Here is a 25,427-nt window from a genome sequence, read left to right as displayed (position 1 = left end):
GACCACTTGTATTGATACCAGGAATGAAAGGCACTGTCCCTGGGGGCATCTGGGATGGTCATAGAGTACCTGGGGGGTTCAGGATGGTCCTGGTGCCAGCGGTGCTGAGCAGCCCCAGCTGCTGGCGCAGGCACAGCCTGTGCTGCACCACGACACTGAGGCACAGGCTGAGTGGAGATGGGCCCGTCCTGCGCATCCCCAGCTGGAAATTCATGTCTGAGTAAATGGCAAGGAAAAACCCTGACTCTGGCCTCAGCACGAGAGGATCCAGCAGCCTCCACAGTGAAGATAAATTCCTGAGAATGTCAAAACATTTATGGAGAAGAGTCAAAGAACTAAAAAATGCAGAGTGATTCCTTCGGCACTCAGACCGGAGTGGGAGCTCCCACCCCATCTGTACCACTCGGTTCCATCTCAGCTTCAATTATAAGCTTTTATTCTTGCTATTAATTTCCTCTGTCATCTGAAATCCAAGGATTTGCCGTAGCAAGACTGGGTTGCGGTGGGAAACAGTGAGTGTTCAGCCTGTGCCATGAGGTGTTCCTTTCCAAAAGCAACCCCAGGTTGTAAAGCTCCAGCCCGTTTGCTGCCGGTCCCACCACAGCATCCCGGTTCCGGCACTGCCTCGCCGGCTGTCCCACGCCGGGGCAGGACGCCAGCACCCCCTGCCTGGTCCCCCGCCCCCTCATCATCTCCCTCCTCTCCCCTGCCCCCCTCATCCCTCCCTCCCCACCCCAAGCACGAGGGTCCAGGCTGGATGCCCGGCTGCAACACCCCCTCCTCTGCAGGACCCTCCCCTTCTCTGCAGGACCTCCCCCTCTGCAGGTCCGCCCCTCCTCTGCAAGACCCCCCCACTCTGAGGACCCACCCTCCCCCGCAAGACCCTTCTTCTGCAGGCCACCCCCCTCTACAGGATCCCCCCCCCGCGCAGGACCCCTCTCTACCCCCCTGCTTCCCCCCCACCCCGCAGAGCGAACCCCTTCACCGGGCGATAACGGGAGCGCGGCCCCGCTGGTCCCGGGGCGGTGTCGGGGCCAAGGAGCCGCCTGTACCGGCAGCCCCGCGATGGGCACGGCCCCGGGCACGCCCCCCATCCCTCCCGCACCCCCCGTGTTTACGGCAACCGGCTTCTTGCACTGACAGGAGCATCTGCTGCAGGTTCGCTGCCACCTTTGGAACAGATGGACACCAAGAACGAGCTAGCAATTAACAAAGCTATATGTTGATTAAATCAGCGTGTGGTTAATTTTAATGATTACTGATCCTTATTGGGGTCTGCAAGACTTCTCCAAATCAGACCCACTCCGGCTGACGAGCTGATTAGCCGCAGAGCCACGGACACCGCGGCGTGCCATCGGCTGGGCAGCACCGCGTGCCTCCCCGGGCACCGGCCTCCTCCTGCTTCCAGAGACACCAACTCTCCTGTCTGTCCTGAGCATCCTGGGACAGGACTCATCCTGCTTCCAGAGACATTAACTCCTCAGTACGTCTTGAGCACACCATGGCTGGGACAGAACCCCCCTGTGTGCCGCAGGGGTCCCTTTCGGAGAGCCACACACCGGTCTCCATGAAGCTGCTCTGGCAATGAGCCATCAGCCATGGGTGCCAGATGTGCCAGGTACCAAGTTACCCCTGCAGCACATCAAGCTGGTTCATCTCAGCTTCCAGCTTCCCATCTCCCAATATCCCAGGCCTCAGGAACATGCCCTGTGACCAAACAGCTGCTCCCTGCAGGCATGCTCACAGGTGGGGGGCAAACCGTGTCACCCAGACTCATCCTGCTCAGCACCCACCCACTCAGGTGCCCCCCTTGCCCCGGCACCTCGCACCATTCCCATGCTCCCCCTGCCCCTGCAAAGGACCCGCTCAGCAGAGGGGCCGCGCAGCGGCTGGACCCAGCAGGAGCGCTGGCACCTTCTGCAGGCCCCTCACAGAGGTGTTGGCCAGGCAGGGTGGCAGCCCAGCACCGTGCCCCTGCGCCCTGGGCCGGTGCCCAGGCAGGTGCCCCGTGGGCGGGTGGCAGCGCCGCGCTCGCTTCATCCACCACATTTGTCATCTCATTAAAACATAGAGTCAGCCTGATCCCCGGGTCCTGTTTTCCCTACCCGCGAGTTGATTGACACTAATTAGAATACATTCTAATTAATTATTCATTAATCAAGTCTCACATCAGCTATTCCGTTGTTGTGTCTGGGATCAGTGACGTGCTTGCGGGCCTGGGCTGGGCACGTCACGGCGCTGGCGCCTGTGCCAAGCTGTGCCCCCCACAGCCAGGACCGTGCCCCCTGCACCCTGCAGCCAGGACCATGCCCCCCGCACCCTGCAGCTGGGACTGTGCCCCCCGCAGCCAGGACCGTGCCCCCTGCACCCCACAGCCAAGCAGCCAGGACCATGTCCCCCACACCCCGCAGCTGGGACTGTGTCCCCCGCAGCCAGGACCGTGCCCCCTGCACCCCACAGCCAAGCAGCCAGGACCATGTCCCCCACACCCCGCAGCTGGGACTGTGTCCCCCGCAGCCAGGACCATGCCCCCTGCACCCTGCAGCTGGGACTGTGCCCCCCGCAGCCAGGACTGTGCCCCCTGCACCCTGCAGCCAGGACTGTGCCCCCCGTACCCCGCAGCCAGGACTGTGCCCCCTGCACCGGGCTCTGCCCCTTCTGCTGCCCGGGAGCCTCCGCAGCCGTTCCCTTCAGGGAGCTCTGGCTCTGTGCCACTCGAAGCGAATCTGCAGGCAAAGCACTTCGGAGGGAAAACCAAATTTTATCAGGGACCCCAGAGGAGAAGTTGCAGCCCCCCGGCCACCCTCCTGTCACGCTGCCCGACTGCGGCTTCGGGCGCACAAGCTGCAGAGGTGAGGCAGGATCCCAGGGGTACAGCCCTCACGTCACACGCACAGGACACCACGGGAGCACGAGCTGCTTGTGGAAGAGCACAGGACAGCTGTCTGAGCATTCTGGGATACAGCATGGAAGAGAATCCTCTCGAGGCCGTTTCTGCCACACGAAGTCTCCAGACAGCATGGCAGGGCCTTCACACGTCCCAGGGAAGAGACGTAGAATGGAACTGTCCCATCCCTGTGGAAAAAAAAGTGTATTAAAATATGCAAACTGCTGCTCTGGTTTGTGGTTTCCTACAGGAAAGCTGGGCAGGGCTGTTTGTGAGGGCGATGGGACGAGGGGCAATGGATTAAACTAGAGCAGGGCAGGGTTAGATGAGCCCTTAGGAAGAAGCTCTTCCCTCTGAGGGTGGTGAGACACTGGCACAGGGTGCACAGAGAGGTGCGGGAGGCCCCATCCCTGGAGACATTCCAGGTCAGGGTGGATGAAGCTCTGAGCGACCTGCTCTAGTTAAAGGTGTCTCTGTTCACTGCAGGGTGGGACTGGGTGGCCTTGGAAGGTCCCTTCTGTTCAATGATTCAGTGATCTGGTGTGGGATAAACCAGCCTTGGGAAGGAGCAGAACCTCTGCCAGCCCGTGGCTGCATCACCCCCCTTGTCTTAGGGAGAATACATGAAATAACCCAAATAAAACCAGTGTTTGGGCTGGGGATGGTTCCGATTTTGACAGGCTCGAAGTAGAATGGCTTAAACAGACTTGCAAACACAGCCTGGTGTTACACTAATTACGCTAAATGAATTCACCAAACGGTGCAAACTCTTGAGTCAGCACTACACAAACCTCCCATAAATACTAGGCACCGGGATCCAGAATGCTTCAGCACAGCCTGGGAAGGCAGGATCCCCATCCTAACTCCCACACCACTGGCAGTTTATAAGGAAAGACGTATCACTGATACACAGTTAGTGCTGGTGGAAGCACCGAGGGCCTGGAGCGGCACCACTGCGGGAGCAGTCTGGGATGAACCCAGCCATCTCCGTACCCACACAGCACTGCTCTTCTGCAAACAGTTAAAAAAACCGACCATTTTAATACTCAAACACGGCCCAGGGGCTGCACCAGCACCCTGTGCTTCCCCGAAGCGAGGCCCTGGGCCCTGCGCGAGGCCTTTCCCCCACAGAAGCCTGAGGGAGCACGGGAGGATCCTACGGAGCAATGAAAAGCTGGGCTCTGCCAGTGAGGAAACACACAGCCCGGCCTAATCTCTGAGCAAACAGCCAGCTCTGATTAAAGGAAAAAGGGCTAAAAAAACGCCCAAGTGCTGAACTTCTCTGTCAGCAGTAAGAGGGGCTGCCGAGCGCTGCCACGGAGCTTCGCTCCCGCTCGGCAATCTCAGGGATCAGCCAAACACTGTCAGGAATTACTCCAGCCAGCGTGGGTGACACTGCAGAGATTAGATTAATTAAACCAATAAATCCCAAGCACGGATCAAAGGCACCCGACACAGGGGAAGACAGGAAGCGAGGCGAGGGAAGGAGGGGGTGCTGCCAGGACGGTCTGCAAAGGCCCCGCGGCGCAGCGCGGCTGGCGAGGCCTGTGTGCTGACATGGAGGGAGAGAGCGGGAGGCAGAGCCAGCGCCAGGTAGCGGCGGATGGGGGCTGGAGGGCCACAGGGCCGGCACTGGGCAACCACTGCTGACAAGGGGGTCGGCAGCGCAGGGGACCCCCACTAGTGACCAGCATCACTTGTGACACTACTTCAGAAAATGGAAGGGCCCCCCAGAGCCCATGGGGTCCAACCCCCTGCCCAAGCAGGGTCCCTAGGACAGGTCAGGGCTGGAATCTCTCCAGAGAAGGAGACTCCACACCCCCTGGGCAGCCTGTCCCAGGGCTCCCTCACCCTCACTGGGAAGAAGTTCTTCCCCACATTGGGGGGGAACTCCCTGTGCTCCAACTTGAGCCCAGCACCCCTTGTCCTGTCCCCACAGACACTGAGCAGAGGCTGCCCATGGCCCCTGTGTCCCACCCTTCAGCTATTGATAAACACTGATCAGATCCCCTCTCAGGCTTCTTCTCTGCAGGCTGAACAGCCCCAGCTCCCTCAGCCTTTCCTCCCAGGGGAGATGCTCCAGACCTTGAATCATCTTTGAACACCACCACTACCATCAAAGGAAATACAAGCATAGGCAGAAACAGCCAGTACCTCTCCAGGATAACCCTGTGGAACTCATTGCCGATGGGTATTAGGGAGAGGGAGCATTCAAGAGGATTCAGGAAACACAGATATGTACCAGGTGCTGAGACAAAGCTCTTGGTGCAGCCACGTGCAATGGAAGGGGACATCAGCCCTCCTGTCTGCACACAGAATACACTGTGGAGCTTTCCCATGGCCAAAGGTTTCCATCAGGCCCATTTCTGTGGTTTCTCTGTGCCTTCGGTAACATCTGAACCTGGTAAATTATAGGAGAAAGAATAACAAAGCAGATGGACTGCCGGTCTGATCGCGTACAGCAGCCCCTAAATTTTTGAGTAACAAGATGAGACTTAACTGGGAAAAAATGACAACTATTAAGCAAGGGGGGGAAGCACATATTGAATAGGAAATTGAAACCCAGAAAGGCAGTAAAAGCTAGAGACCTTGGGGCTGGATTGGACAGTAAATTAGAAATGAAAATGCAATAGAATTTGGCAGCAAAAAAGGTCAATGCAATTTGGAGCCGTGTGTGCCAAGACTTCCCATCACAGAGCAGGCGGGATAGAGCCTCTGACCAGTCTTCCAGATTTAAGCAGCTTGAATAAGTTTCAAATAAATATCCAAACACTCGGATGCTTCACCAAATCAAGCCTCAAAATCCGTTCGGATTTTCGCTTTGATTTCTGACATCTTTCTGTTTGGCCTCTTTTCTGAGAATTCAATCTGTTGTGAAAATGAATCTTGGGAGATAAGCATCTGCAGTTGCCAAGAGACTATTGTGTTAAGCCCGAGGATGATTTAGCATCTTGCAAACTGGGATTTGGGCATTAGAAAAAATTGCTTTGCTCTTAGTGGCAGACACATTAGAGATGCCTGAGAGTCCAGCCGCTGCTTCTGGGAACCCCTGGCTGGGTTATTCCCCACAAACCACAGCTATTGTCCTTAAGCAACACTTTCTCCAGAGGCCCATTGCCCCGGGGCTGGATCACACACACCGATAAATAAAGGGAAAACAGTCCTTTCATTCTCCAAGGCCCTGCAGTGACCTCCCTGTGCCAGAGCCCCGTTTGCTGCCACTACTGATCCGTAGTGCAATGCAAAGCCTGGCTGAAGAGCGGGATCTCCTGCATGGCTCTCCCTCTGAAACCCAAGGATCTGACACACTGAGCAGGGATTAAGCCTCTAAAACCAAGCCTGGCTAATATTCACCCCGTTAAGCAGTTAAACATGCCGGTGCAGTGACTGTGAGGATTATTTTGCCTCCGAACGTGCAGTCGCTGGGCTCTTTTTATAACCAAAATTACATCTTTCAGCTGTTCATTATTGTTTGATGTAACTAAATCTCCAGTGTCAGGGAAGTTAAAAGCACTTCAGCCTCGACATTCACTGGTAATTTTCTCTGAAGAAGGTAGAAATTCATTTGGCCTGACCTAATGATTGAAGTAAGTAGGTTTCCCTCAAGCCTCCTGCCCGGCCAGGCGTGTTTCCTTGGTGTGTTTGGAAGCTGCACCAGGGACGTTCCCTGGGAGTACAAACAGCTCGGGGAGCTTTCCCAGGACCAGGCATTGCTGAGAACACTCCAGTGCTAAAACCTGGGTGGTTTGTTGAGAGCAGGCTTGAAGTGGGAGGGAGGGAGCAAGGGACAGGCGTCCCCTTACTCCCTCCCAGGCTGCAGGAACACATTTTCCAGGCAGTTCACCTGGGGGCTGTCAGGATGGCCAGGGCTGTGAGTGTCCTTTTCCCTCTCCAGGCCCTGCACGGTGCAGCACGGAGCCCTGCGAGAGCCGGGGCAGGCTGGCAGCACAGTGAGGGCGTGCAGGGCTGGCTCTCCTCTCCCTTCCTCTGTGCCATGCTGCAGTGCCTCTCCTCTCCCTTCCTCTTCCCTCTCCTCTCCTCTCCCTCTCCTCCAGCACTGCTCACTGCTGGCATCACCCATGGCAGTGCCTCTCCCGGCCTCTTCCCACAGCCTTTCCACCCTGACTGGGTTCCAGGCTGCCTCAGACCTGGGGGCTCTGCAGAAACCTGGGCCCGAGGAGGTCTCTCCCCCTCCCAGCATCACCCAAGACCAGCGGTGCCCAATGATCCCACTACTGCTCTGAATTAAAGCAGCACCGTGCCTACATGGGAGACCTCAAGGCAGGAGTGCGTTTGCTGGGAGAGGGGTGAGCAGGATGGAGAGCTGGAACTGCCCTAAAATGAGGAGGGTTGGTGCTGCAGCTCCTCGTGCCTGGCAGGGATGACGTGGGGCTTTCCCGATACCCAGTGGGCTTTGAACACAGGAGGTTCACCCTTCCCAAAGTCCCTTGGAGCCCCCCCAGCCGCAGTTCCTGCTCTCTTTCACCCACTTTGTAAGAAACTCACAATTATTTCTTGCTGGTTGAACTCTTTGAGTTCTCCTGCTGTCCCTCCTGACCTAACCTGCAGGTTATCCGAGACCCAAATGATGTCTGTGGGGCATAGCACAGCATGTAGCAAGTAGCCTTAAGAATGGGAGACCTTTGACAGGTCTGACAGGCTCGGTGTTAGTTATCCTCAGTCTTTAATTCCTGGTCATTGCACCAATAAATTACAGGTTTGGGTTAATGGACGCTTTTCTGGGTGCTTGGAGGACAGCAACAAAGACCTGAGAAATGTGTTATCCTGCTCAGCACGGTAATAAATGGGGGAAGAAGATGATGCTGAAGGAGCTGTAGTGCAGACCTGCCCCAACCTGTGTGCCTTCACACCATGCCAGCCGCAGAGGCAGGTAGAGATGATGCTAGAAAGCTTTGCTGCCTGTTACAGAGCAGTCTGAAGCACCTTAAACCATCCCAGACGGTGATGGTCGTGCTACGATGTGGTCAGAAATCCAGACATGTCGGGACGCTGCTGCTCTGCACAACCCCCAATCTCTGCTGCACCCCAGCTCTGCCCCCCCGGGGGCTCCAGAGGCCCCTGCGCTGCGGGCGGGTGGCAGGGTCTGCAGCAGAGCTCTGCTTACAGAGTTCCCCCATACAGAGACTCGCTGGTGATGGGGATTAAGGAGCTGCACAATGAGGGTGTCCCACTAAAAAGCCAGAAATTCAATTAGAAGACAAAGGACTGAGTGGTGCATCGCCAGGTGATTCTTACAGTGAGCACAGTGCAACGCTGCCGGTGGCTACACACATCAGGGTGAGACAGGCAGGACATTAACCCCCAGGGTTTGTGCCTGGCCTCACCTCCTGCCCATGGAATGTCTGCCCATCACAGCATCAGATGAGTGGGAATTTCTCTGGTGGTGTAAACTCAGAGCCCTTCCCTTTGCCTCGGTGTAATGGTACCTGTCCACTCCGCAGGGAACAGGTGGCCTGAAGTCCTTGCATTCAATCTTCTGAGTACACTAAGCTATCAAAGGGTGGTTTTACTAAAAGTGACTCCTGGTAATTCTATCAGGCTGCTGTCAGGGGCTTGGAGCACGAGTCCAATAGCACCGAGTCCTATTTTAAGCTGGTATGAGATCAGAGGTGCCTGTGGTGATGCCCTGGACCCGTGCTGAGCACAAGATAACCCTGACAGCCCCGGGGTTTCATCCGAGTCCAGAGCCCACGTCAAACACCAACCAAGGGTGAGCACTGCCCAGCCTCCTGCACGCTGAAAACCCACCGTGTCCTGGTGGTCCTCACCCCGGTTCCTGTTCTGGACCCCCCATAACAGCTCCTCCCCTGCCTTCCCTGCAGTGATACAGCCAGTGACAGCACCAGCAGGAGCAAAGAGAGTCACAGTGTGGAACTGGAAAGCCAGTGAGTGCTGGGAATGCAGCTGGGGGTTGAGAGCAGCGATTACCTGGAATTTGTATTAGGCTGGGGATGCACAAGCCCATTCAAAACACGCCTGTGGAACACAAACGTGAGGAGCCATCGACTCCACGGTGACACGCCGGGGTTGGTAGCGGTGCCACGGAGACTCCGTGCCACACTGGAGCATGCCCATCTGCTCGGGCAGGGGAATCTCACTGAAACACATGCTGTGGAAACACAGCATATGGTTACTTTCAGTCAGAGCAGCCATGCTATGAAGCGAGCAGGAGCTCCTCCCGGAGCCAGTATAATATATTCAGACAAATCCACTGCAGCCCCAGCCTCCTTTCCTGCAGCCAGAGGTTTCTGGAAGAGGAGAGCTGGCAGGTGGCTGCAGCGTGTGACAGAGCCCACCGGCACATGCACGTGGCACAGGCTGAGCTGTGCTTGCTGGAGGTCAGCCCAGAGCCCATCCCAGGCTGTGAAGGGGCTGCGACCCCTTACAGTGCCACGTCTGCTGGCGGCAGCACCGCAGGGGAGCGAGTCAAAAGCCACCCTCAGACCTGGGTCTGTCTGTCTGTCTGCCCACAGGAGCCATGTGAGATGTGCTTCAGGTCACAGACATCACTGTGGAGTGAAGTTTGATGCTCAATGACACCTCCTGGCAGGGGTACTGGGTCCCTTTGGGCACTGGGGCTGCTGCTCTGGCCTGTCCCTGTGGCTGGGCTCTGGGAGGAGGATGCTGACGGAGCAGTTTTCCTGTGGTCCTTCCTACCCCAGTGCTGGTGGGCCCCATCCCCCCTGCCCGGCAGAGGCAGGGACAGGGAGCTGCAAGCAGGCTGACAGACATCAACGTCGATGGAGAGCGAGGGCATCCCAGGAAAGCAGCTCCAATTCACCACCTGTGTGCGGATACACCTCACCCAGGGATACACCGTTCCCTGCGTGGATTCAGGACCAGCTCCCTCAGAGGCTGGCTTCAGCTCCAGAGCTGCCTCCCATTTGCTGCTGGAGTCAGAAAGGTTTCTCAGGCAGTGGCAGTGAGTTTTGCAGAGCTGTTTCCATGCCAGGGCTGCTCTGTGCAGCATCAGCTACCGCAGCGACTGCCCGTAGCTTCTGCTCCTCGGTACCGGCAGTCTCCAGCCATGCCTGTCGCACCCCACGACTGCACTCACGCAGTTCTTGAGATACACCACACATAGCCTCTCTCCAAGAGTCCTGATGGCTTTGCAAGTTAATTAAAATAAAACTTCAAAGGCTTTTTGTAATGGATTATAATATCTTTGGTTTCATTACATGTTAAAATTTACAGGGAGGGATGTCACTTCGGTGAAAAGCCTGTTCCTTTACACCCAGCCCATTTATTTGTGTATTTACTTAGTGACAGAGCATCTCATTTATAGGAAACATGCAAAAGCAATCATTAATCATACTTCTGTCACAAAGACGCTTCCCCAGCAGTGAACTAAAATTCCCCAGACAAGCTGCTCAGCTGCGGGTGTTCTGAGGACAGGCAGCAGAACCTCGCCAGCAAAGCTGACAGCCAGTCACCTCTTCTCGGAGTCTGGCTGGGATTTGGTAGGGGAAAACAAAGAATTGGCAAATCAGACACTGGAGTTATCTAGGAAGTATACAGCAGGATGGGTGAGACAGAGAAGTCAATGGGCAGCAGTCAGTGCACTCGGGGTTTTCAGTGTATCAGACCCATTTTGGGACAAATTAAAGTGTTTTTATATCACTTACACAGCTCACAGGCTGCGTCACAGCAGCAGGCTGATGCATCCATCCATGGGAAACAAGTGCTCTCAGGCACTGGCAGCCTGTTGGACAATGTCACCGTGCCAGAAGCCATGTCTACTTCGGCAGAGGCATCGTCCAAGCGCTCCTGCTGATGGTGCCTGTGCCCAGAGCCCCACGCGTGTCCCGAGTCCACACAGTCATTGCACTCTGCTACCCAACAGCAGCAGAGAAGGGTTCATGCTTCTGTACATGTTGCTTCCCAAGAAGTTATGTTCTGCCTGTCCTGTGCTGGAGCCACGGCTCTGAAGCGCTGCCAGAAGCACTGAGGCACAACACCTCTGTCCACCTGACTTCAGACTTCCCTTAACGATCACTCCACGGGAAAGGACTCCATGCAGGTAAGTTGTGAGCAGTCTGTAAAGTGGATTTCAGTGTGTCACAATCCCAGGCTCCTCCCGCTGTGGATATGGGCATCTTAAAGAACATCACCTCTTTTTGGTGCTGCACTACCCCCATGGGCACCCCCAGGTCCTGCAGCGAGGGGCTGAATGCCATGGAGGTGGCAGTGGAGGCTGTTCTGATCAGGGACCCACGGTGCTTTCAGGGCTCTTCACTTTTGGCTGTGCTCTTCACATTCTGGACCACCCCTCTGCATGCTTAGGTCCCTCACAGGACTGCCTTCCTCCTTACTTCCTCCTGCCTTCCTCGGCAGCGCTGTCCTGCTCCCGCCTGGGCAAAGAATCCGCGTGTCGCGGCGCTGCCCCTCGGGCTGGCGTGGCCTCTGTGAGACACAGGCATGAAGGTCACTGTATGTGTGAGTGATTAATGGGCCAGTGTCTTCCCCCAGCTCTTCTCCACGCTCTGATGAACACCCTGGGAGTGCAGCACCAGCCCAGAGGGGATGCAGCTCAGCTGCTGCAGCCCATCCTGCACAAATCAATGTGAGCTGGGAAGACCAGAGTCCATTCCCAGAAGGGTCAGGTGCAGTGCATCGCCCCACATCACCCCACATCACCCCACATCACCCCGCATCACCCCGCATCACCCCACATCCATCACCCCGCATCGCCCCACATCGCCCCACATCACCCCACATCACCCCACATCACCCCACATCGCCCCACATCACCCCGCATTGCCCCACATCACCACCATTCCCAGTTCACATCCATGGGCTGCTGCTTATTCACCATTAATAAACAGCAAAACACGACTCTGTGTCTGGGCTGCAGCCAGCTGGAACCGCCCCTGTCAGCCACACATTGAGCAGTAACAGAGCCCCTCTAACCCAGTATCCCCCGGCACTGGGATCTGGGCTCGCTCTTTAACATTCCCTCCACACTCTGGGAACCCAGCGCTGGGAACACAAAGCCTGCCTGGCTTGGAGAGCCTGCAGAGAGCTGTGTCTCTGGGAAGGAGACCAGAGGTGGTTCTCAAACAGCCAGGACTGGTCCCAAGGCCCTGGGGATTTTGAGTGAACACCCTGGGGCAGGGGGAGCAAACCAAACCTCAGCCATTGCTGGCAGTCCGGGGTGACCAGCCTCGCTCACTAGGTATGGGCTTCCTGGTAAGCACAGGGGAAGAACCCAGAGCAGGCTGGGAAACCCATCATCCCATGGTGGGTTTTGTGGCAAATGCTGCAGCAGGATGGACAAAGCAGCTGGTGTGGGAGGACAAGGGCAAAGTCACACACCAGAGTCCCAGGCTGTGGCGGGTCTCTGGGGGATACATCAGACCTCAGCCAATGCCATCCAGCTCCAGGCTTCTTTCTGCCCCGTGTCTACTCCCAGACTCCCAGACTGGTGGGGCTGGCAGGCACCTCTGGAGATCCCCCAGTCCCACCCACGAGAGCAGGGTCCCTTCAAGCTGCACAGGACAGTGCCCAGGGTCACGGGGTTGGGATGGCCCCAGACACAGGTGGAGACTCCCCAACCTCTCTGGGCAGCCTGGCCCAGGGCTCTGCCACCCTCCCAGCAAAGTTCTTCTTCAGGGTCAGGGGGAACTTCCTCTGCTCCAGTCTGTGCCCACAGCCCCTTGTCCTGTCCCTGGGCACCCCTGAACACAGACTGACCTGTCCTCCTGAGATGCTGCCTGCAGCCACAGGATGTGGCTTGTGCTTGTGGAGCTGCGACTGTCACTCTTCATAAACAGCTAAAAGTATTCACCGTGTCATAAGTGGACCTTGGGGAAACAGGAAAGGTTTATGTTAGTGCTGTAAAAATGTCCTATTCCTCCCATTTTAAAGGGCCATCTTCAAGCCCTGATGCTTTGATTTCTCCAGTCATGTGGTTTGAGTTACACAGCAGTGAGAAAGCAGCAAAGGTCTGCTCAAAAAATAATTAAAAAATAAGGCTTCAAACTGAAAATAGGTTAAATCACTCACTGCCATTCCAGTGTGTGGATATAGACTGCACCAGATTGCCTACGCTACCTGCACCACCTCCATGCATGACAGAGCTCAGATGGCCTCAAACAAACCAGATCTAGTTGAAAAACATTACAATAGCACAACTTTAGCCCAGCTATTTATTGCTAAAGTGGCCTGGAATACTTTGAGCTCCCTGTAGATGGGGGACGCTTTGCACTGCGACAGGGGGTGTGTTACGCTCTGTGCTGTGAGGAGCACACAGGGCCCTGAGGGTGCACCATGGAGCAGTGGCCATGGCTGCTCCTCTGCTTCCCTCACCCCACCAGCAGGCCATGGGGCAGTGTCCCGTGGGGCTGAGCTCCGTCAGAATGACACAAATAACACCGTATTGTTCAGGCATCCTTGTGCTAGTGATTAATGGAGACATCAGAGAGTGGGGAGCTCCCTGACATGAAGATACCAGCAGGTCTGCGCTCGGGCTGCACCAGGACCTGCGTTACTGGTGCAGTTTGTCAGCCATCCCATTCCACATCCAGCAGCGCCGCTTCCACCACACTTCAGACACTGAGGTGCTTGTTCCCAGCCCGTGCCGATGCCTCACAGATACCTGCACTTCGGAGCAGATGATGAAAACGTGCGAGTGTTACTGGATTTCTGTCTCTCTAATGTGACAAAGCCAGTACAAGCCCTGCTAAAAGGCATTTCCTAGGAAAGAACAGTGTGCCACGCTGAGCCCCTGTAGTACCAGCAGCCTCCCCTTCACTGCTCGGCTTTATTTCAGCAAGAGGGGGTTACTTCAAAAACACGCTGCAGTTCACAGCACCGTGCAGGAGGGATTCCAGAGCTGCAGCTGGGTGCTGCTTGGCATATCCTGCCCCTGCAGCACCACACAGAGACAGTCAGGGACGTTACGTACCCCATCACCCCCTCTGATGCTCCATCCTTTGAGCAGGTCTTTGCTGCTTCCTCCAACACCTGCCACGCCCTGAACCAGCGACCCTGCCCACAGTTCTGCTTACACACTTTCTCCAGCACCTCATCAGTGACCGACCACAACCTCAGAGGAATGACAAGCTCCTGCTGTAGCCTGACAGGGCAAAAAGAACCTTCCCTGGGTAGTGTTCCAGAAGGGCCAAAAATCACGGCAGCCTCTCCATCATCCCCCAGCTGTAGTTACTCTGGGGTTCAGTTTGCCCCTAACCCATTCAACATGAAGTAACGTTGCTGTGAATGAAGGGCTTTCATTCAGTCAAATCAGCTTCCTCACACCTACCTGGGATGGGTCATGGTTGCTAACTGAGGAGATGTGTCCCTGAGATGAGAAGCTCGGGTGAAAATCAGTCACAAAAGGCAGGTAGTGGCTCCACTGAACCAGGGACACCGTGGGGCAGCCCTGCCAGGACAGTGCTACCTTCACCTTCGCCCGCAGCATCGCCCCTGGGTCAGGGAGCCGTTCCTGCCACAGTGCTCTGCAGAATCCAGCCTCCCTCTGCAGCCCAGGGCAGAGTGGGTCTGAATCAAAGGGCATCTGTGGCAGTGATATCAAATCTGACAAGGCAAGTATGAACCAGGTCTAATAGCTAAAGACTTTTTGACTTTTTAAGATGTTCAATTGAACATTTAAAAGGTTTAGTCTCATATCAGGTCTAGAAAGCACCCTGGGGGCAGGCTTAAGTAACTGCCATTAGGCACTGAGCTGCAAATTGCCTATTAAGTCTGACTGAAACTGTAAAATTGCTTTTCACAATGCAAATTAATGTAAATAAGAACAATTGGTTACACATATCACAGACTATCAAATTGAGGACAGATGATGCACACTGTTTTTTCCCCCTGAATTAGCATTGCTTTAAAGCTAAATTCAGCACGTGTTTAAGAGGTCTGGATGTTCCAGTGATAAATTCTGCCAGTGCAGGATAAACAGCCTGCACACCAGGACGCACAGCCTCTGCCCTGTGGAACACAGACCTCTTCCTGGGCACGGCAGTGACACTTTCTCCCAGGCTCACAGGAATCCCACAAAGCAAGCCATTCACTCTGCAACACCTTCAGCTGTATCTTAACATGAGGAGTGAGGTCACCAGTCGGTTATAAAGCCCTTAGGGCAGGAGGAGAAAAGCTCTGTGTTTCAAAAGCATCCACAAGTGATCAAAGCCCCCACATCAAGCCTCTGGGCTCCAGCTGCTCACCAGTGGGACCAGCAGCATGCGGTAGCTAACGGAGCCATTGCCAGGAGCTGTGATGGGCATTGAGTTGTTTAAATCTGTTTCCCGATGATGCTACACAGAGTAAATCAGAGAGGTGCCCTCCTTTGCCTCATCCTGGGCTGCACAGAGCCACCAAACACAGAGGTGCCCTCCTTTGCCTCATCCTGGGCTGCACAGAGCCACCCAACACAAGCACAGCCAACTTCACACGAAGAACAAGGTCTGTGTCAAGTGACACACACGGTCAGTCCTGGCAGTTCTGCTTCTGTCCCACAAACTCACTTCCAGGAGAGTCCCTGCTGACAGCGCGGGGCAGAGCTGCAGTCAGAGCTTCCCTGCTCAGCGGTGGGGGGTGTCCTTATCAGAGCTTCTGCTATCAGCATTAACATATGTTATCTGAATTCTTACATTCCCATTAGCCACAGAAATAACTGCCATAAGTTTATTTATTGCATAAATCACAGATCCTGATGGCTACCCGAGGACTGCAGCGTGCCTTGCTGGGGGATGTAACTGCTGCAGTGAGGAGAGGGGCCGGCCGAGCCCAGGGGATGGGGAAGGGTGGCAGGCGGCCGCCCACGGACCACCCTGGGGTCCCTGGACATGCCCTACTCCCACAGGCAACGGGGCAGAGCTGAGACCACCTCCAGCAGCACTTCCAGGGGAAAAGAGACCCCATGAGCCCCACGGGGAAAACCCTCAGGGCTGGAAACAGCCCCCACCCCGCATGGCCATGGGCCAGCGTGACGCACGCCTTGGTGCAGCCACTGCTCCTCCCCTGCTGCCTCCACTGCTCTGCTGCCCTGTCTTCAGCAGCGTTTCCTTCTCTCTTTCTAGCATTTTAACTGCTGTTTCAAAGAACAGCGTTTGGCAAAATGACTCCAGTACAAGGTGCAGGGGTTAAATAAACACCAGGCTTGCTTATCTTTCAGACTTACACATTTTAAGGAAACAAAACAATCAGCCATAAGCTGAGGCTGTTTTCCTGCAGCCCTGGGGACCTCCCAGTGCAGTCAGCTTTCTGCGCCTCCTCTTCATTAACATATCAGTGGATACAGATTAATTAGACAAAAAGAACTTCCTCCAAATACAAAACCACTGACCTATGTTTTAGGCTGGTCACCTGGGTGTCCCCTGGGGTTTGTCCAGGCCTTGCTGTGTTTGCCTTTGCAGAACGCATTAGAATCTCTTTCTATCAGGTTACTCACTATCTGGGACACGAGGTAAAAGATTTTAATCCCTGTATCAGCCCGGCTGCCCTCTGCTTCCTGTAACACTGCAGCTCCCACTGATGTGTCACAGATAAAGGCTTCATTTACATGAACTGCAGCTCCCACACGTGCAGTGAGATGAAATGGCACTGACCACACTGTCCTCAGCACGGCCAGTCAGGGCAGTCCCTGGGACCACTGGGAGCTGGGTGGTGATGGGCACAGCACCCCTCGGAAGGGGCACAGAGGGACCACCCGTGCACTTCCAGCAGTCCCAAGCACCCTCCTGTCTGTGGGCTGCCTCCAGCGTGCCTCCAGCAAGTCTATCACCAAGGGCTCAGTGCTCATGGAGCTCCAGTGCTGACCCAACAGGCACCGCTCCCAAAGCCCAGGGAGCCCTGCTGAAGGAGGTCTGAACACCTCCTGCTCCACCACCACCTCCAGCCCCACTGCTGGCAGGGGCTCAGCCAGCACCCAGTCCCACGGCGCTGCCTGACTGGTGCTGGTTGGTGGCATCAGCCTCCCCCAGCTACCGCAGGGTTCGTGCTGCTGCGACCATCGGATGGAGAAGGTGTGCTGTGCTTGCAGGGCTGGCCAGCCTCCCCCTCCCTACAGCCCAGAAACTGAGAGCTGCCCGGATCCACTGCCCCGGGTCTCAGCTCTGACGTTCCTCCCAGCCAGGCAGTAACCCGATGGAAGCCGTGGCTGCACTCTGCACCTGAATGTATTGCTTTGATGAGGGTGCTCAGCACACACTCCCCATCCAAACACCTGGATTACCTGACAGCAAAGTATAAAACCAACTCTGAAAACCACCGAATTTGAATGTTAAAAGGCTGTTTCCTGAACATCACTCATCCCCTGTAAATCACCAACGGCAAAACACAGGGCTTTATGATACTGTTCCTAAGAGAGTTATTTATTGGGATTTTTGAAATGTTGGAAACAGGATCCCTATGCACATAAAATCACAGTGATTTATTTTAATGCATTTTGTAAGTAAATTCTTAACAGATGGATGGAGCACCAGAAGGGTAACACAAGGGAGTCAGCAGGTGGACAGAGAAGCCAAGAACGGACTGGCACTGATCAGATTATCAAATCCAAATACCTTGAGACAAGCACAAGCTGCCCACAAAATAGGCTGGCGCTGACCAGATAAACAAGCAGAAATAGCCTGGAACTGCAGACCTTTCCCAGCATCCTCTCCCTTCCCAGGGCGCTGCTGCAGACTCCCCACAGCCACTCCCCACATGCCCAGGGCTGAGGAGACGCAGGGTTGTAGGTCCCCAGGAGCTCCCCAGGTCCCCTGCCAGGGGCAGGAGCTCACTGCCTGCCCGTGGGCACGACCACACGCCGTCTCCCTGCACCACCAGTGCACACACACGTACACAGGCGTTGCAGAGCTCCCCACTGCCAGTGTGTCCTTACCAGTGTCTTGCCAACACAAATCAAAATTGGATTATCAGGCTGTCATTTGGTTGTTACAAATAATCCCTGGTCTTTTGCCCAAATAAACCATCAGTTTTTAGAACAATTCCAACGCTAATGAGCTGATGTGAGGCGCTTTTGGGGGTCACCTGTCCTGTTCCACCCTTCTCTGACTGCCCATGCCTGGCACACAGCTCCTCCCTAGGTCCAGGGGCACTCCAGAGGTAGGGCTTCCCCACATCCACACCAGGATCCCATGGGAAGCTGCTTCCACTTTGGCTAGTCAGGACTCAGCTCCTGACTCCAGAGCAGAAGGGTTTGAAGTGTATTACTGCCATATCATCCCATTTCCCTACTGAAAAAAGTAACTTTCATCTTCCCTGTAACATTATCATTAAAAACTGAGGGAACACAGGCTCTGGCTCCAGAGCAGCAGAGCTCTTGCCCACACTTTGCTCTGGACATGGACACTGGCCCATGGGGCTCAGGGGGTCAGCAGGTGTAAGGCACAGCAAGGAACTTGCTGAGCAAGAGACAGGAAATTCAGGGTGTTAAGTGCTGGAAATAAGGACACTCAAAACCTGCGGAGGAAATCAATCCTTCTCTGTCTCCTCTCCACTGTAATGATGGGCAGTGTTGATGTAACAATCACACGGACCCTTTCCAGACAAGCCCTTAACGTGTACGCTGGTGGTGCTGGTAACACGACCGGCCTGAGGGACAGGCAGCCTGAGGGACAGGCAGCCTGAGGGACAGACAACGTGAGGGACAGGCAGTGTGAGGGACGGGCAGTGAGAGCCACTCCACTGGTCACTGCACACCTTCATACCGCTCTCCTGACAGACCCTTCACAGCTGAGGAGATGTGATGTGTTAGAGGGAGAGGAGCTTTGGCTGGTCAACCCAGACTCCCACCCATAACCCAAGGTTTGGTTTCCTGCCTTTGCCCTCGAGCACAGCCACTGACTCAGAGCCCTTCTCCAGAGGTTACCACACCCACGCCACAGCCCTGAGCAGCAAGGGAGCTGTGCTTGTCGCAGAGAGCCGTGTCCCTGGAGGAGCCTGCTGCTCTCCTCCAAACGTTCCCTGACCAAAGCTCAGCCGGCCCCGTGCTGCCCTGGCCGCAGTGCACAGGTCAGCGAGGCCTGGGCGCCGGGACTGCGATCCCTGGCCGGCTGCTCACCCTGGACGGAGCCGTCCCAAAGCCCATCGGTGCGCGGCGAGGCTCCGGCACCGGCTCCTGCCCTCCCCGCAGCACAGCTTCCCCAGCAAGCTCAGGGAGAGGCTCCAGAATGGATTGCTGAGGTGACGCTTCAGCTGCACACGGCGATCATTAAGGTCTCATCTTGTAGTCCGATGAGAATCGTTAGATACAAGTGAAGTCAGCTAAAGACTGAGCGTTCGTTAGTGCTGAGCTACCGTTCACCATGAATCCCCAGCGAGACCTGCACAGTGTGCTTTACCCCTCTGGCTCATGGATTTACTGCTTTTCCCCCAGAGCTTCTTCCCTGTGTTCACTTTATTCTACTCTTTTAACAGAAAAACTGCTCTAAATAGGATTTTCAGCCACCATCTCTTACTTTAAGTGGGGTTGTGGCAACGCTCTGTTAGTGCCAACACAAACACACAGATCGACACCTATTTCAGCTGGTGCAAGGGCTGATTTTACCCTTGGCTGAGCTTCCTACACGTTCCTGTATTGACTTAATTCTCAGTGATCAAAGCACATATTGGCTTCTGGATCCAGTCCTGACACCTGTAAACCACAACGTGCCCAACAAGGCAAAATACTGCTGGTCAAGATTTCCAGAAGTGGCTGACTGCTTTGCCTGGTCAGCTTGCAACGTTTTCAGCACATCCTTTCTCAGGCAAAACAGGGACAGGGAGAGGATTGTCCCTCTCTGCTCTGTGGCTGGGGGGAACTGGCACACCTCTGGGAAGGGCTTTGCCAGCAGGTGCTGAAGGCAGGCTGCACAGGGAGGTGCACGGCCGTGTTTCGCTCTGCGAAGCCAGCACCCCGGCACGGTGGAGGGCAGCATCCGGACCCAATGCAACCCAGAGCCCTGCCCCTCAGGGTGACTGGAATTTCCCTTCCCTACTGCTCTATGTGCCACCCATGCAGCGCCAGGCTAGCTACCACAGCACTGCCCTGGCAGTGAGGAACACTGTCCCTGCTTAGCTCAGGCCTGCAGCGTGCCTGTCATTAGGTGGAAGGAGAACAGCTCGAGGGAGAGGCTGCACTCCACACAAGCCATCAGCAGCCAGCTGCTGCTCGCCAGCTGCGTGCCCATCCTGAGCCACTGCACCACATCCAGAGCAGGGAAAGGCACCTGTTGCTGAGTCACCTCAGCAAAGGTTCCCCGGGCTCCTCCGAGCGCAGCATCAGACACTGCCCTAGTGTAACTCACAGACTCATGGCAAAGACTCACTATTGTATGTGTACAGATGCATCTAGTAAATAAAATAAAGGCTAACAAGCCCCTGCTTCGGGACACAGACTGCATAAACGTCAGCAAACTTTAGGCTCTCATAAAACCAGTGCAATGGACAAACCTTCCATCATTCCACTGTGAGGGGCAAAAGCTTTCATGGCCCTTGCCAGGACTTGTTCAGAGAAACGCCAAAATAAGCCCACAGGAATGTTCTGAGGAGAAGGAACAGGCAGCAGGCCGATAACTGCAGCTCACCAGTGTGTCCTTGCCTGGCGGTGCTCTCCCATCCCAGCTTCTGATTGCAGGATTGCTGGGACACAGGCTGTGCCATCCTCCCTCCTCATGATTATCTGTGGGTTTTACCACCAGCTTCATCCCAGCCACAGTGAGAGTCACCAATCACACCTGCCAGGAGGAAGAAAACAATGGTAAGGCATTTCTTTTGTGGGCAAAAAAAAAGGAAAAAGCTGGGGCACAGCCAGGAGGGAAATCCCACCCCTGCTCTGCTTCCTCCCAGCAGTAACTCTGACACAGCTCCAGTCCAGATCACTCACCATCTCTTCCATCCATTGCTGTGCATGTGGTCAGGTCCTGAAAAAAAGAGGAGAGTATCTCAGCAAGATACCAAAAAACTAGTGCTCTGTCCCACGTGCTGCATGGATCAGACATCTTCTGCTGAAACTTTTCTGCTCATAAAGTTAGAAAAATGAGGCTGCAGAAGTGAAGTACTAGAGGAGGCCTGTGGGAACATTCGCCCTCCCCTGGGTAAGTGGGTGGCATCACACGTTCCAAAGTGGCTTGTGTAGCTCAGAATTCGAGGCCACGTGCAGCAGGTGCCTGGCAGCCTCACGCAGGGCCAGGAAGGCAGATGGACAAGTGGCAAATTCACCATCTACATGATGTGTGCTGTATTTCAGGCAGTATTTAAATCCCAGCTACCAGGATTCAGTGTCCTGTATCAGCAATAACGACTAGAACTATGGAAAGTCATTAAAGAAGTTATTAATCAGTCTCTGCTCCCCATTACACACAGGCAAATTGAGCAGGTTAGAACAGACCCCAGCAAATGTCTGCTGAAGCAAGTCACAATAACAATAACTAAAACTGAGCTGCCTTCAGTGGTGGGTTCTCCCATCCACACCTCCAAACACGCTACCATTGCCTGCCAACCCAGAACAGCTCTGAAGTACATTGCACCCCCAGCACCCTCCAGCAGCCCTGACCAGAGGTGACCCTACGCTGGGGCACTCTTCACAGCACTTGCAGACAGTGAGGAGTGTGGGGTGTGGAGCCCCAAAACCACAGGCAGCAGCACCTCCGTGTCCCCACCGCTTCGCCCCTGGTCTGTGGGCGGCCGCCCCCTCCCCACCCCAGGTGCAGGTGGCCCTGCAGCCACCCGCCCTGCTCCCTGCCCGGGCAGGTCCCACCAGCACGCCTGCTGGATGTCGCGCTTGCCAGCGAGCTGGGAGCAGCTGGGAGCTTCTGGTGAAGAAGTGAGACCCCAGCCCCAGCCCCAGCGAGGAGGCGCTGGCAGGGCTGCCCCAGGGGTGCACAGGACAAACAGCAGCGCCCCGGAGTCCTCCCCATGGGCAGGGCTCGGCGCCACCAGCACGGCTCAGAGCAGCACGCAGCTCGCTGCGCAGGGGCTGGGGCCCGAGCAGATAACCACCATCTGCCTTCCCCAGAGGCAGCTATCTCCAGACGTCAGTAAATTAGAGAGTCTCCTTGACACTGACAGACAAGTTGTCATGGAGCTGTTTTTCTCTGAGCCGAGCTGCAGAGCTCTGCCCGCCTATCGGGCTCATGATGAATGGCCCCAGGTATTCATTTGCTCGCTCGCTTATTACATTGTCCACTAATACCTGTGCTGGGAGCTGGCGTTGCTGGTGCTGCACGGTGCTCCCCAGGGGCAGCAGCTATTTTGACAGTAGGAAATTGAACAGGGTGCCCAGATCAAAGAGCTCAGCCTTGCAGAGAGCGACTCAAAGGAGCTTGCCCAGCCCAGGAGGAACTTGTGCAGACCCTGCCGAGCCCCAGGTGCCTGGCAGCTCCTGCTGCTGCTTTCCCAGCTCCCAGCGTGGTGAGCAGAGAGGGCTGCCAGCCACTGAGACAGCGACCCACTCGGGCAACACCGTGGCCATCCATCACGGCCAGACGTGGAGCCTGATGGCTGAGGGCTCTGGGCTATAAATACCTGCTCACCACCGCTCAGACTGTTACTGAGATGTCCAGTTTAAACTGATGTTGAGGAAGATAATGGCATTGATAAGAATTAAACCTATTTCCAGAGACAGCTAAGCTTTGAGAAGATCCCAGCAGGCACCTAGCTGCATCTCGTAGGAGCCCATCACCCTCTGAGTAACGCCTCCAGTGACAAGAGGGGTCTGCCTTTGTTTAACACCCCCGCACACAGCCTCAGATAAAGCTCCCCTGAAGATGCCCAGGGCAGAGCTGCAATCAAATCGAGCTGTGCTATGAGCAGAAGCAAAGGAATGAGTAAGGCCACAGACATCACCTGGCTGCCGGCCCGCAGCCGGGGCTGGGCGCAGCGACAGAGCAGCCCAGGCACACAGGGTGCCCACAGGCGCCAGGCAAGCCTCCCTCTGCCCAAGGAGACACGGTCATTGCTCACACAGCCCGATGAACTGGGAATCCTGGGGCTGCTGATGGCTGAGGCAAGGTCATTCGACTCTCCCTTCTATCACAGAATTTCGGCATTTACATTGTAACAGCAGTTTTCGCCTCCTTTCCCTGTTTCTCATGTGCAGATGGGTTTGACACATGCTACCAAATGCTTTGTTGTGAATTCGGGTTTTGGTGGCTTTTTTCAAACAAGAAAGCTGTTCTGCAAAATCTAATGCACGAGTTGTCTGTCCTCCAGCTTCTCCAGTGCCAGGCTCCCCAGCACCAGCCGTCAGGAAGCTTCCAGCCATACAGGTTCAAGACAGAGCTTTTACATATGAAATGAAAGAAAAGTGCCCCCCGGCCCCAGAACTGTTCGCAGGCACGGCTGGCAGCGCTGGGTGCAGCGGGACCCTGCTGATTAGTGAGGGGTGGGAGCCTGAAGCTTGGCATGCAGTGGGGCTGCAGCACCGGGGAGCGATCCAGGGACAGCACACTCAGACCTCCCTTTAACTGTATAGCCCTGAGTAACCCACCACAGGGATGCTGGTTCTGGGGGCAAGGCACAGACCATCCCAGTGATCCCGTTCACACAACGGGAGTCACACCAGAGACCTTCCAGCGAACAACCAGCTTGGAGCACCTCAGCACCTGAGCCCAGAAACTACAGTTTTCCATTCCTGTCTCACCCACAAACACTGCAGCTCCCAGGGGACGGGAGGATTCACCAAACCACCCTCAGCCCCTCCACCCCAAACTCAGCAGCACACACCAGAACACCCTCAGCAGCCTTGCAGAGGCAGGTGTGGGGCTGGCACCCCACGGGCACCGAGCTGACCCCACGCCTGGGGGTCCTGCGAGAGCAGCGAGAGGCGAGTGCGTGGGGAGTGCAGGGGTTTGGAGCCAGCGCGGCTCCGGAGAGCTCACCCAGAGCCCATCACCAGTGCTCAGACGGTGGCTGGGCCGGTGCAGAGCCCTGAGCCGAGGAGGAGGCACAGGCACAGGCACGGGCGCTCTGAGCAGAGCAGAGCAGAGCAGAGCAGGGCAGAGCAGAGCAGGGCAGAGCGAGCCCCAGGCTCTGCTGCAGCAGCACTCCGAGCGCCCAGCGTCTCCGGCTGAACACACGTGCGGAATGGTGTTCTGGAGGCACGGCATGACCCTGCTGCCCAAACAGGATGCAAGCACATAAAGACAGAAATACATTTTTCTTTTCTTCTGATCCCCTGCTAGCAGACTCCTCGACTGAACTGGTGCTGCTGGTCGGGTCACACCCTCAGCTTCCCCTCCCGACACCTTTCATGGGCAAGCAGGTGCCTTAGCTCACCTCAAACACCTCTCAAACACCTCTCAGCTCTTTCTACACAGCAGACACATCAAGTTTATAAAGTCAGAAGCTGCTAGGGCATATGAAACAGATCCAAATAGCAAGACAAAGAGACTTAAGTGGCAGAAGTTCCTTAGAGTCACTGAAGAGTCATCATCAAGCCTCCCCATCTTGAGAGTGTGGCATCCCTGTATGCTACAGAACACTGGATGAAAGGGATCATCAGGAGAAATGGTGAGATAAATTAGAATAACATCAGAAAAAAATGGAGAGCAGAGAAATTATCAGAAAACTTAAGAAATCACAGAGTAATTCCAGGTACTGCCCAGCGTCTCCAGGGATCAGCCAGTGAACACACAGCACTGGAGAGCTGCGCAGCACCAGCAGTCCTCACCCAGCCCCTGCCAAACAGCCCTGTTCAGATTTCCACTCCTCACTGCCCCTATCGCCACTCCCTACATTGGGGCTGCAGTGAAAATCCTTTTTGAAAGGCAGCTGCTTCACGGGCTGGGGAGCCCACGCTGGCACCACGGCCTGAGGTGTGACAACCACTCCTGTGCCTGGGCAAAAAACTCACTCTCTGGTCTGATCCTGCTCCATCTTGCACCACACACTGCTGCCAGCACCTGGCAGACCCAGTATCCACTATGAGTTCACAAAGAGCAGGGAAAGATTTGCTCAAGTATTTGCCAGGTTTCCTAGAAAAAGATGAAAAATCATTTTTACAAAACCCAACAACTTAGCTCTGAATTTATCCAAATCATATTCCTTTTCAGCCTTCACAGTGAAAAATGCACAGGAGGGGAAAAGCTCCAGCACAACACTGATGTCGTGCTGCCCACCACAGCGTGGCACAGGGGCTGGGACTCCTCCTGGCATTCCCACTGGAAAGAGCAGCCAGCACGTACCCGCATCCACTGCTCTCCATGGCTAAAAAAGTTAATTGGAACTTCTGAAACAAGGAGACATGCAATTCTTCAAACCTGATTCATCCTGTGTCTGAACTGGCCTCCTGAGGGTCATTTTCATAGTAAATTAATCTCTCTGATGTCAGATGTAAATTATCAGCAGTGACACCACGACCAGGGTGTCAGCAGCAGCGATGGCCCTGCTGCAGAGAGGGGTGGTAGCCACACTGATGATATTGAGTCTGACAATGTAGAAAATTAGCTTAAAATTAAAGTAACTCCAGTGACATCGAAGGCAAGAGAGGCTCATTCGGGCCCCGGCCATGTCTGCCTCTAGCCATGAGGCATCGGGCAGGGACGGGCCCCCACCACCAGCCACCTCTGCTCGGACCTTG

The 25,427-nt window shown here is 55.3% G+C and overlaps 1 long non-coding RNA gene across 2 annotated transcripts in view; it reads right to left on the bottom strand.

The window, feature by feature from the left end:
• Positions 1 to 2,638: 2,638 nt before the first annotated feature.
• LOC311193360 overlaps positions 2,639 to 25,427 on the bottom strand; it is a 46,436-nt gene continuing 23,647 nt past the window's right edge. The window contains exons 2-5 of one of the 2 annotated variants that reach the window (XR_014617389.1): positions 20,733 to 20,769; positions 20,434 to 20,583; positions 12,602 to 12,711; positions 10,066 to 11,311 (exon numbers count right to left, since the gene is read on the bottom strand). This is a non-coding gene — a long non-coding RNA (uncharacterized lncRNA). Of the gene's footprint in view, positions 3,076 to 10,065; positions 11,312 to 12,601; positions 12,712 to 20,433; positions 20,584 to 20,732; positions 20,770 to 25,427 lie in introns of those variants that run through there. The other variant, XR_014617388.1, reaches the window with a different exon arrangement.

The sequence above is a fragment of the Gallinula chloropus genome (genome assembly GCF_964237585.1).
Source record: "Gallinula chloropus genome assembly, chromosome: 6".
In the NCBI taxonomy this organism is placed as follows: Eukaryota; Metazoa; Chordata; class Aves; order Gruiformes; family Rallidae; genus Gallinula; species Gallinula chloropus.
Note: the sequence above shows the minus strand (reverse complement) of the source record. Positions and strands in the feature narration are given on the sequence as shown.